This window comes from Daucus carota, chromosome 3 (genome assembly GCF_001625215.2).
Source record: "Daucus carota subsp. sativus chromosome 3, DH1 v3.0, whole genome shotgun sequence".
Lineage (NCBI taxonomy): Eukaryota > Viridiplantae > Streptophyta > Magnoliopsida > Apiales > Apiaceae > Daucus > Daucus carota.
In genome coordinates, this window is record NC_030383.2 from 9,151,058 (window position 1) to 9,164,316 (window position 13,259).

At 35.1% G+C, this 13,259-nt stretch overlaps 2 long non-coding RNA genes across 2 annotated transcripts; both read left to right on the forward strand.

Moving 5' to 3' along the window:
* Positions 1 to 1,220: 1,220 nt before the first annotated feature.
* Positions 1,221 to 2,994, forward strand: LOC135151690 (uncharacterized). Its single transcript, XR_010290552.1, has 2 exons — positions 1,221 to 1,322; positions 2,788 to 2,994. It is a non-coding gene; the product is annotated as an uncharacterized LOC135151690 (long non-coding RNA).
* A 3,015-nt stretch (positions 2,995 to 6,009) lies between these two features.
* Positions 6,010 to 7,783, forward strand: LOC135151693 (uncharacterized). Its single transcript, XR_010290561.1, has 2 exons — positions 6,010 to 6,111; positions 7,577 to 7,783. It is a non-coding gene; the product is annotated as an uncharacterized LOC135151693 (long non-coding RNA).
* The last annotated feature ends 5,476 nt before the right edge of the window (positions 7,784 to 13,259 follow it).

Sequence of the window (13,259 nt, forward strand, 5' to 3'; positions counted from 1 at the left end):
TAGTGGCTCCCGAATCAATTAACACCTTGGCATTTATAGAATTTACATTAAGCGTACCTGTCACCACATCGGCATCCTGAATAGCATCCTTCATTGACATATCAAAGACTCTTGCCCTAGGAGGTTCATTCACTTCTGGAACAGTTCCCATGATTCTAAGTGCATTGCTAACAGGGGCTGGTGTCTTGCAGTCCTTAGCCATATGTCCTGGCTTTCCACATTTAAAACATGTATATCCTATGGCTGGAGTCTTACTTGTTGAGCCTCTATTGGTCTGATCCTTTATTGCTGGCTGGTTCTGACATTCTCTAGAGTAGTGTCCTTTCTGGTTGCATTTAAAACATACCACATTCAGTTTGTTACATACTCCTCCATGTCTCTTGCCACACGTTTGACATTCTGGCATTGAAGACCTTTGCTGATTGGCCTGACTTCCCGTAAGAAAACGTCCTCCTTGTCCACCACTGCCTATTCTCTTAAAATTAAGATTTCCTCCTGCTTGAAACTTCCCTTTCTTCTGGAATCTCCCTTGATGAGAGGATCCTCCTCTATTGTCTGGCTTTCTCTTCTTATCCTCTTTAGACTTCTGAAACAACTCATTCTCAGCCTCCGCAATTGTAACATCCGTGAAATTACAAATACGTAAAAATACAATTATTTGATTTAATTATTGTGCAACAAGACTATTTTATTAGTTTCGGATTTAAATTATGATGTGAAAATTTTTAATTAAAATATTATAGTTTCGAGAATGCTAGAAAACACGTGGGTTATGTTGTGTGGATCAGTCGTTAATTTGTACGTCAGCCCGAGAGCTGTGAAAATTATAGTAGACATGATTATTTATTTAATTACCGACTCGTGAATAAACATTGTGTTCAGGCCGAGATGATTATTTTATAAATTTGGGGATTGGCCAGAAAATATTAAAATAATTAATAATATTTTTATTTAGTTATTTTGTATAATGTTTAATTATTTAATATTCACGTTTAATTAAAAACCGATACGAGAATAACCGAGCCAAGTGAGAAATTATTAAAAATTTGATGAAGCGGAACTAGAGCCACAAGTTGCGACACTTGGAGCTCAAGACTTATGAGTGGCGCCCAAGTAAGATTTATATAAAATAATCTAATAAACTCATCATTAGCACTTAAGTGCAATTAGGGTCCAAGTAGTATAAAAGCTAAAAAAAAATTCAAGAACCTAAACGTTTTACACCGAAAGAAGAAGAGAGAAGGCTGGAGAAAGACTTGGCCAGAAGAGTTGAAGGAAATTTGTAGAGAAATCCCAAAGATTTTACAAATCTATTTTATAAGGTAATATTCCAATTCATTTTCATTAATTAAGCAGGCCATATGTATTTATTTATGGCAAATAGTGGATATGCTTGCCTCAATACACTGCCGGGCCCCACTCATGAGATGTTAATGTAAAAGCTTTGTTTTAGATTACGTAGTGCATATATATTCATTTGGCTTCATAAATTAGTTTTTCCCGTTTAAGTTAAATTAGAAAACTTAGGATTTAATTGGGGTTTTGCTTAATTATTGGTCGTTGATTGATTTGTCGACTAGGATTTGTGAGTTATTAATTTGGAGTTGAGCTGATGGTGGTGACAGCCGCCGAAAATGGTACCGGCCGGCAGTGGTGGTGTGGGGTTGTAAAGAAGAAAGGAGAGATGGAGGGATAGTTTAATAATTTTATTATAAATGGTTGCTGATAAATAATTCGCTGGACATTAATTTGATGTCGGATTATAAAATAAATTATATATTTAGATTCCTTGTGAAAAAGTAGATGGAATGGACTCTTGAATCAAATGATTTGGATGAGAAATGAGGGAGAAATGGATGGTCAAAATTTGGCTATGAGTGTTGACTTCGGGGAGAAAGAAACTAGCTGGGTGTGTTGGAGAAGATGATGATGTGGCAGCTTTTGATTGGGTAAAATATTGGAAATTAGTATTTAATTACTTTAGGGGATTAAATGATGGAATTAGTAAAAGTGTAACACATGAAAGTTTAAGTAAATAATTTTTCGGATTTAATGGTGAAGCCTAATTTTGGGTTCGAGAAATATTAAATAAATTTATAATCAGGGTGATTTAATAAATAATTAGTTTAATTGGTGGATTTAGTTAGTAAATGAATAAAAGGGAGTAATTTATAAAAAGTGAGATTGTTAGGGTAATAACATGAGTCAGTAAGGAATATTTTATTTAAATCGATAATAAGAGAAGAATAAACAAGAAATGATGTAGACAATATAAAATGAGAAATTATAAGTAGATTTACGAGATCATCATTTTAAGATAAGATTCTAAATTTATTATTTTCTGACATAGAAGATTGATTATCTGGAAGACGAGCTTGATTATTCAACATAAATTGGAACGTGGTGCACTGTAAGTATATACTGTACTCTTCACTGTGATATTTTATGATGTTTCGGTGAACATTTTATTGATGACTTTCTGATGAGAAATGAGTATTCTTACATTTGTTCTGTGTGATGCTTCCTTTGTGAAGTAAAGTATGATACTTCCTTCGGGAAGAAAAGCTAAACCAATTGTTTAGCTGGCCGGGATCCCCAACAGTAGAACGTGTGAACTTTGAACGAGTTTGAATACTCATACTCATCTTGGTGTGTGAAACTGTTTTGATGACTCTGATGAAATATTGATTTGGTTCACCAAGTTTTGTGAATAAAACTCAGTTGAAATGTACATATATGCTTACTGAGCTTTATAAGCTCATCCCTTTTTATGTACTAACTTTACAGGGAAGAATTCCGGAGAAGGATATTCAGGCAAGGGTAAAAGTGTGATGAACCGAAGTGCTAGACTTGGTTGGATTTGCAAGTAGAAGTTTAATAGAAGTATTATGTAATCGAAAGAAATATTTGTGAACTTTTAGAAGAGTGATGTAAGACTCTGATGTAAGGTAAAATATGCCTTTAAGTTATATCACGTTTAAGATTATGAAGATATAGTTCAGTGTGTTCCGTAGAATGGCACCCCCGGGTCGGGTTGCTGAGGTCGTCTCGGGCCGGGGGCGTCACAGGTGGTATCAGAGCTGTAGGTTCGAGAATCGACGAAAGTAGGATTAAGACTTTAGACTATTGTGGTTTTAAGTTAGAAAAGAGGTCTAGTAGATATATGGATCTTAGTTGTGGATGTGTGGATAAACTATGTGTTTAGTACTTACTATAGTTGGAACCCCTAGAGTAAAAGGGACTGTTGATCCCGTTGAGGCCAAGATATGGTTAAGAGAAATAAAGAAGACTTTTGAGATAGTTGGTGTGGAAGAGGATAAGAAAACTATCTTTGATGCTTATATGCTTAATGAAGAAGCTAATTATTGGTGGGAAGCTAATCAAGTTCTAGATAGTTTATTGTGATATCATGAACCAGGTTGACAAAATTATTACTAAATTTTTTTTCCTAAAAAGTCTAGAGATTCAAATAGAGCTCAAATTTATAGAGCTCAAGCAAAAGAATATGTCAATAGCTGAGTACGAAGCTAAGTTTATCGAACTTTCATTAAGTAAATACGGATGAAAAGAAAGTTGGAAGTTTTCGTCGGGCTTAGAGCCCTGGATTTAAAATAGGATTGCTACCCTCGAGATTGCTAGTTATGTGATGTTAGTGCACAAAGCTTGTATCGTTGAGTCAAGTTGTGAGTTGTTCAACAAAGAGAAAGTCGATAGGAAGCGCAAACCCTGCAAAATAATCAAAATATTGAAAGAAACCTTGGAATTATAGTATAAAGAAACCTTTTGGGAAGCAAGAGATGTCACGAACAGGGAATAGAGAGAGACATCAAAGGTTTAGATCTTCGCAGACCGCGAAAGTGTTTCCAGGGAGATCCCGTTGCCTGAGTATAATATATGTGGAATATGTTATTTACGAATAATATCACGTTTCACACGGTTTCGACTCAAGTTGACATCAATCTCATTTTGAAAACTTAGAAGTTTATTCTGTATCTTGAGTCCTTCCTTTGTTCGGAAGTGACTGCTCCTAATAATCAATGTTTCTTTGATATTACAAAATCTTTTGTGATTCGTGATTTAATATTCGAGAATTGGAATAAATGTATACCACAATGATGATCTCAATCTAATAATTCTAAGAGATTGTCCCATATTTGATCCTATTTTCGATTCTATCTATTGAAAATCCTTAATTTGTGATTAAAGGATGCATTGCTCGCATTCTTGGAAGAAGTGTGTTGGGAGGTAATTATGGTAGATCTAATTTGTCCAAGTTCTGAGATAAAGATTCAAAAGCAAATCTTTGAGATAAATCTTATTTCCTTGATATTTCTTCAATCTGATTGGGATGAACAACCCTAATCATAGGGGACACAAGGTATACCTGTCTGTGTGATAGGAGTTGGATGGGACGCCATCACTTGTGTGTGTTGTGATTACAAGAAGGTTAACAACCTTTAGTAGTGTCTTAATTTGGACACGCAACACTTTGTTCATTTGATCACGTTGGTCTCCCAGTCATCCTTTCATTTCAATGGAAGCTATTTTGAAAACTTATTGATTGGTGATTACCATTGTGAAAGACTTCTATATATCCAAGAAAATTTTAAAATTCTTATTCCCCTGAGTTCTTTTCAAAATACTCAGATTTCAAATCCTTGGATTTTGTTCTTTTCAAAAATACAGTTTGTTAAAAAGGTGTTGTATGGTGACGACGGATCCAGACTCACAGATTTGAAGAATGCCATATAGATTATTGAGAATTAAAAAAGATGACCCTTGACCTAGGGTTGATGATTTGTTTGACCAATTGTAGGAAACATCTTACTTTTCTAAGATAGACTTGAGATCTGAATACCATAAGGATCAAGCCTGAGAATGTACCTACAACGGTCTTTAAAACCTGACATGAACATTGTAAGTTCTTAGAGATGTCTTTCACAATGATTAATACACTTATAGCATTTATGGATCTTATAAATAGGATGTGTTTTCATGCAACATGAAAAAGTGATAAATATGTTTCTAAGACAAGTTAAGGACTACGAATTGATATACCCTACCCATGATCTAGAGTTAGCTGCTGTAGTATTTGCTATAAAGAGTTAGCAACATTACTTGTATGATGAGAAGTGTGTGATATTTACGGATCATAAGAGTTTAAATTACTGATTTACCCAGAAAGGGTTGAATATGTGACAAAGAAGATGAAAAACTTAGAATTGGTAATTATGGATTCAAAGTATAAGGAGGGAAGGAGTTATGAGATGTTACTGGAACCAGAGTTATTGGAAAGAAGCTACGTGAGAATTAGAAGATGTAATGGAAAAAAAAAAAAAAACTACATAGAGTTGTTTAACACCAATCGGGATTCCGAGGACGGAATCCTTTAAGGAGGGAAGAATGTAACATCCGTGAAATTACAAATACGTAAAAATACAATTATTTGATTTAATTATTGTGCAACAAGACTATTTTATTAGTTTCGGATTTAAATTATGATGTGAAAATTTTTAATTAAAATATTATAGTTTCGAGAATGCTAGAAAACACGTGGGTTATGTTGTGTGGATCAGTCGTTAATTTGTACGTCAGCCCGAGAGCTGTGAAAATTATAGTAGACATGATTATTTATTTAATTACCGACTCGTGAATAAACATTGTGTTCAGGCCGAGATGATTATTTTATAAATTTGGGGATTGGCCAGAAAATATTAAAATAATTAATAATATTTTTATTTAGTTATTTTGTATAATGTTTAATTATTTAATATTCACGTTTAATTAAAAACCGATACGAGAATAACCGAGCCAAGTGAGAAATTATTAAAAATTTGATGAAGCGGAACTAGAGCCACAAGTTGCGACACTTGGAGCTCAAGACTTATGAGTGGCGCCCAAGTAAGATTTATATAAAATAATCTAATAAACTCATCATTAGCACTTAAGTGCAATTAGGGTCCAAGTAGTATAAAAGCTAAAAAAAAAATTCAAGAACCTAAACGTTTTACACCGAAAGAAGAAGAGAGAAGGCTGGAGAAAGACTTGGCCAGAAGAGTTGAAGGAAATTTGTAGAGAAATCCCAAAGATTTTACAAATCTATTTTATAAGGTAATATTCCAATTCATTTTCATTAATTAAGCAGGCCATATGTGTTTATTTATGGCAAATAGTGGATATGCTTGCCTCAATACACTGCCGGGCCCCACTCATGAGATGTTAATGTAAAAGCTTTGTTTTAGATTACGTAGTGCATATATATTCATTTGGCTTCATAAATTAGTTTTTCCCGTTTAAGTTAAATTAGAAAACTTAGGATTTAATTGGGGTTTTGCTTAATTATTGGTCGTTGATTGATTTGTCGACTAGGATTTGTGAGTTATTAATTTGGAGTTGAGCTGATGGTGGTGACAGCCGCCGAAAATGGTACCGGCCGGCAGTGGTGGTGTGGGGTTGTAAAGAAGAAAGGAGAGATGGAGGGATAGTTTAATAATTTTATTATAAATGGTTGCTGATAAATAATTCGCTGGACATTAATTTGATGTCGGATTATAAAATAAATTATATATTTAGATTCCTTGTGAAAAAGTAGATGGAATGGACTCTTGAATCAAATGATTTGGATGAGAAATGAGGGAGAAATGGATGGTCAAAATTTGGCTATGAGTGTTGACTTCGGGGAGAAAGAAACTAGCTGGGTGTGTTGGAGAAGATGATGATGTGGCAGCTTTTGATTGGGTAAAATATTGGAAATTAGTATTTAATTACTTTAGGGGATTAAATGATGGAATTAGTAAAAGTGTAACACATGAAAGTTTAAGTAAATAATTTTTCGGATTTAATGGTGAAGCCTAATTTTGGGTTCGAGAAATATTAAATAAATTTATAATCAGGGTGATTTAATAAATAATTAGTTTAATTGGTGGATTTAGTTAGTAAATGAATAAAAGGGAGTAATTTATAAAAAGTGAGATTGTTAGGGTAATAACATGAGTCAGTAAGGAATATTTTATTTAAATCGATAATAAGAGAAGAATAAACAAGAAATGATGTAGACAATATAAAATGAGAAATTATAAGTAGATTTACGAGATCATCATTTTAAGATAAGATTCTAAATTTATTATTTTCTGACATAGAAGATTGATTATCTGGAAGACGAGCTTGATTATTCAACATAAATTGGAACGTGGTGCACTGTAAGTATATACTGTACTCTTCACTGTGATATTTTATGATGTTTCGGTGAACATTTTATTGATGACTTTCTGATGAGAAATGAGTATTCTTACATTTGTTCTGTGTGATGCTTCCTTTGTGAAGTAAAGTATGATACTTCCTTCGGGAAGAAAAGCTAAACCAATTGTTTAGCTGGCCGGGATCCCCAACAGTAGAACGTGTGAACTTTGAACGAGTTTGAATACTCATACTCATCTTGGTGTGTGAAACTGTTTTGATGACTCTGATGAAATATTGATTTGGTTCACCAAGTTTTGTGAATAAAACTCAGTTGAAATGTACATATATGCTTACTGAGCTTTATAAGCTCATCCCTTTTTATGTACTAACTTTACAGGGAAGAATTCCGGAGAAGGATATTCAGGCAAGGGTAAAAGTGTGATGAACCGAAGTGCTAGACTTGGTTGGATTTGCAAGTAGAAGTTTAATAGAAGTATTATGTAATCGAAAGAAATATTTGTGAACTTTTAGAAGAGTGATGTAAGACTCTGATGTAAGGTAAAATATGCCTTTAAGTTATATCACGTTTAAGATTATGAAGATATAGTTCAGTGTGTTCCGTAGAATGGCACCCCCGGGTCGGGTTGCTGAGGTCGTCTCGGGCCGGGGGCGTCACAGCAATCATTGCCTTCTCAACCACTGCCGCATACGTCTCTAATTGCAAAATCGCTAACTTGCTCCTAATCCAAGGCTTCAGACCTTGTTGGAATCTTTTTGCTTTCTGCCTATCTGTCTCTACATAAGTTGGCACAAACCTAGCCAATTCCGCAAACTTATTCTCATATTCAACCACAGACATATTTCCTTGTTTCAACTCTAAAAAGTTCAACTCCATTTGATCTTGAAGAAACCTAGGAAAATACTTTTCTAAAAACAATTCCTTAAACCTCTCCCAAGTAATCTCAACTGTACCTTCCATATTCTTCACAGATTCCCACCAATACGTTGCCTCATTCTTTAAGTAATGACTAGCATACTTTGTTTTCTGATCCTCACTTGCTGGAACTAATGCAAAACACTTTTCCATTTCTTTTAGCCATGTTTGGGCTGCAACCGGATCTGCTGAGCCCTTAAACTCTGGAGGATTAACTGCCTGAAAAGTTTTAAAAGTTACCCTAGGATTCTCTTGATGTTGCTGTTGTCGGGTAAGATGAGCAGTTTGTTGAGCCAAAATTTGAATTAGTTGGGCCACAGCAGGATCTACTGGGCCTATGTTGACATTCTGGTTATCATTGTTATCATTGATGCTGTTGGTGCCTTCAGGATCACTGTTGGCACGAGTATGTCTTTTTGGAGGCATTCTGTAAAGAAGAAACAATTTACTTAGTCGTTTTAAATCAAATTCTCTTTTATAGAAGGTTTTTAAGAAAACAGAATTATACATTTTTTTTGAAAACATTTTTGAGATTATTTAACTAAATAAATTGCATGCTTCTTTACAGAATGTAAAGCAATAAAAGAAAGGTTGCAATATTATCACATGAGTTTATGATCGGTACTGAAAGTAAAGTAAAGTAAAGCAAGTGCGATAAAGTAAAGGACAAGACTGTAAAGTAAAAGATGCTGATATATATAAGTCAGTGCTGGAGATACAAGCGTCAAGCGCTTTATCAAAAGTAAAGTACAACAACAGCAACAGCAAGGCTATCCTCTAGTCCGCTCGGCTAGTCTATATATACATGTCAAAATCTGCCGACAACCACAACAACATACATATCATCTAGTCAGCTCCGCTAGTCTATATACATGACAAAATCTGCTGACCTGATCCATACTACTCACTACCTACTGCATCATACACACTACAATACTGACCATCTCCAACACATGATATACTCCAGACCTATGGAAAGTCTGGTCCTCCGATAATCTCCAGCTGCTCCAAGACCCAATGAGCCCAAACTACAATATCCCCAGGGGTACCAAACTCTGAAGTAGCTCCGTGTAGTCTCGCTGCTGCAATCCTCCGGAAAACAAATATATCCTCTCTCAACTGTCGCTCTCCCCTATTAGGATCTAAATCCCTCATCGCCTGTGTCAGCTCTCCAATCTGGCCCAACAACTCATCTCTCTCCATCAAGAGTGCCTGATAGTAGTGATAGGGTACCGAAAGAGGGGAACACGGATAAGAGGGTCCAACACCTGAAAATCCCGAAGACTCATGCTCTGGTGGGGGTCCATGAATAGGAGGTCGTACCATGGGAGCAGGTGGGGGTACCATCCTAAGGGGTATAGGTGCAATAGGGGTCTGTCCACTACGAGGGTATCCAGGTGGACGTGAAGGTCCAGCTACAGGTGGGGGTGTAAGTGCCCTGGGTGAAGATACTGGTACAACTCCTGGACGGGGTGGAAGTCCCTCAACCGTCGACTCTGAATGATCAGAATGAACCGGGGTACTGGGGCCTGACATGACTGATAGTCTGAGAATCAACATAAACAAACACGTATAAGAATCTGTATCCACTCCCAACATCAACCCTAAATCTATTACGAATAATCCTCAACCTCTCAACGTTCTATCTACCAATCACTTATTTCTAGTCCTAATCTTCTACCCAACCTAACAATCTAGGCTTGTTTCATTGACTTAAAACCTGTCGCTCTGATACCAACCTGTGGCGCCCTCCAAACCCGGGTCAGAAGTTTGGGGTCCACACCTTAACATAAACCTGTAATTAATGATATAATATATACAGTGACCCTTAACTGTCCATGGATCGCAACAGGTTAAAGTATAAAACAAGCCACAACACAACTTTAATTATTACAAACCCAAATCCCAAATTATAAATTCAATTCTTACAAGCTTACACAATATTCGTATCTGGAACTCAAACTAATACATATATAAACACCAAGTGCTGCCGATAGCTCTATCCATCTCTCAGCCTGGAATCCTGGCCTTACCACTAGCCTGAGGGTCATCGCTACCAACCTTCTCTGCTTTCACTGGAAAGAATATAGAGTTTCGCAAGAGTGAGCTAACAAGCTCAGCAAGTATAACAATATCCATTTAAACATTTATCAAAAGATGATGGAAATCAGTATTTAAGAGAATCAATCTCAATATCAAAGTTTCTTTTTAGATTTTCAATTAGAATTGGATATTAAATTTTTATTTTTAAAAACCAAAGGTTAGGCTGCTGATCAGTCAGACACTAACCCCGAGCAGGCCCCGCCATGCTCGTTTACTGGATCCAAGGCACACATTGGCCTAAAGCGACCACTCATCTGGTCTGACCATTCATTTGGTCCATTTCAGAAAAAAACTATCCAATTCTATTAGGAATCAGGATAAGCAGCAACATATTTCAATAAACAGAATCAATAATAACATGATGAAATTTTGAAGCAGAAACAGAATGCAATTCAGGAGCATCTTCAAAATATTCCAAAATAAGAATCAGGAATAATTCCACGAGTCAATGGATCAGATATAGCATATCTGGATTTCAGGTATCACAATAGTCGTGGTTTGTATGAAATAAGGTTTCTAGTTTAATGAAAGGATTCACATGTCAAAGGGTGTTTTCAAATTCAAAGAAATTGGGATGCTGAAAAGGAATAAAAATTGTAGGGTGTATGGTATTTCAGATAGAATTGACTTCCAGTCAATTGGTTGGGATATCAAGGGTGTGCCAAAACATTGGAATGGGGTTTATATGGTATTTATTCAAAAATCCCAAGGTTTGAAGGTTTACAATTGAATAAGGTTTCAAAATAGTTATCAAAGAATCAAATTAATGGTTCAAGTCTCAATGAATGAATAGTTCAAGTGGTAGTTAAGGAATCTGGTTGATGATTCAAGAATCAATGAGTCAAACAATTCATAATATGGCTCGATAGGTGTCAGAAGTGAATTAGAACGCTCACAAAGCAATCACATCAGGGATCATATCTATATAATTGAAGGAAAGTATCAAGAAAACTTGCCTTATACTGACGATTTCAAATTTCAATCGCTCCTGCTCGATATACTATTCTATATCCACTTGCTTTCCCCCTTTATTACGCCTCGCTTCTCTGCTAATCATCACAACTAATTATCAATATGTGATCTCATACTATTCTCATCATCCTTTACTCGAAACAAGTTTCTATCTACCCTTCGTTTTACCTAAATTCGATTTACGGATCAAAAGATATGTCAAAAACAATTTTATATCAATCACGTAAACACATAACATATCAATCAAATAGCACATAGCACGTATCACATAAAATATTTAATAAAATATATTTTTCAAAAGAAGTTTGAAGTCAAACGGATTTTTCTGGTATTTATTATGAATTTTTAAACATTTTTCAGAATTAAAACGGGTCAAAGAATCATTTTATAAATAAATAATCCATTACTGGATACTTGAAATCAAGTCCGAAATCATTTGAAATCAATTAACGAGCTTCAATCATATTTTGGAATAATATTTTAAAGCTCGAAACTATTTTTCAGAATTTTAAAATCATTTAAAAATATTTAAAATAATTAAATCCAATTAATAAATCAATTAAAATCAATTAATAATTAATTAAAACAATTAATCAATTAATAATTAAATTAATTGACTAATTATAATAATTAATTACTAATTAAAATTAATTAATAAATTAAATCAGATTTATTTTTGAATTAATAAATAATTAAAAACAATTTTTGAAATTAAAATAAATGATTTTCGAAATTAAATTTAAATCAAAAATCATTTTTTTAAAACTTTTTAAAAATCCAGGGTTTGAATTGCAAGTTTTGAAAACTACAGGGTTTGATTTGCAACTTTGGAAACTTCAGGGGTCTAAATGTCAAAAATGAAACTTGGGTGGCTAAACTTCACCACCTCCAAAAGTCCAGGGGCCAAACTGCAATTTTGCAGCCGCCGCCCCTGGCTTCGCCGGAGGTGGCGATTCCGGCCACCAATAGCCTCCAAATGGTGCAGATATGGAGTATCAAGCCTCCCCAACTCATCCATACAATCAATTTCACCAGAAACGGCCGGAATCGACCGTAATCGATCGAAGAAACTCGCCGTCGCCGGCGAGTTTTCTTTGAATCGATTCGTTCGATTCACGAACCTCAGCTAAGATTTGAAGCTATGTACACGTTCCTGAGATCACAACCAACATGATGGTATCATCCAATTTCACTTCTACCTCCTAGATTAAATAACCCTAATTTCCAATTGAAAACATTCATCGCGCACATAAACCCTAATTCCTAATTTCGAAGATTAAACCTCAAATTGAACACGTTATTGAACTCCAAATCAAGCATATGATATACCAAAATGATCAGGAGAAGATTATCTACAACATACAATCATCAAATCACACAAACAACTTCAAAATCAAAAATCCCTAATTTGAGCTTATTTACTTCGAATTTAAAACTCAAAATCCAAACCCACCTGATGTTGCTGCACTGATTTTGATGCTAGATTATGACTCTACTTGTTAAAACCTTCAATTTGAGTCCTTGAACGCCAAAATCCGAGTCCGATAACGCGTCCAAATCCTCGTTTGAATCTCAAGAACACGAAGAACTCTCTCGGGAATTTCTCGGTTTTAACTGGTTTTATGATTTTCGTAATGAAATAAAGTACGGTTAAGGATATTTATACTTATGAATAATTAGTACCCCTTTGGATCATATATGGCATGAAAATACAATGTTTAATAGCTTTATACTAATAAAACGGGTCCAATCGGTACCGGTTTTCGAGATAATCATCAAAACGGGGCTTTTAATCCGTCATTAATATGCGGGTCCCACCGTCATTATGACAAGATAAGGATAAGTATAAAATATCTAGTTTCACGTTTATCGATACAACCGGATAATTATCGAATACCGAAAGATTCCGCCGGACCGGCTCCGGCACAAACCGTACTCCGGATCGAAGAAGTCAAAACATGAAAAGTGTCCGGAATGGTCAAATTAAGCTAAAGGTGAATTTTGTTGAAATTTTCGGGAAGTAAAATCTCGGTACCGTTGTAGGTTGACGGTTTTCGGAAAAATCAAAATA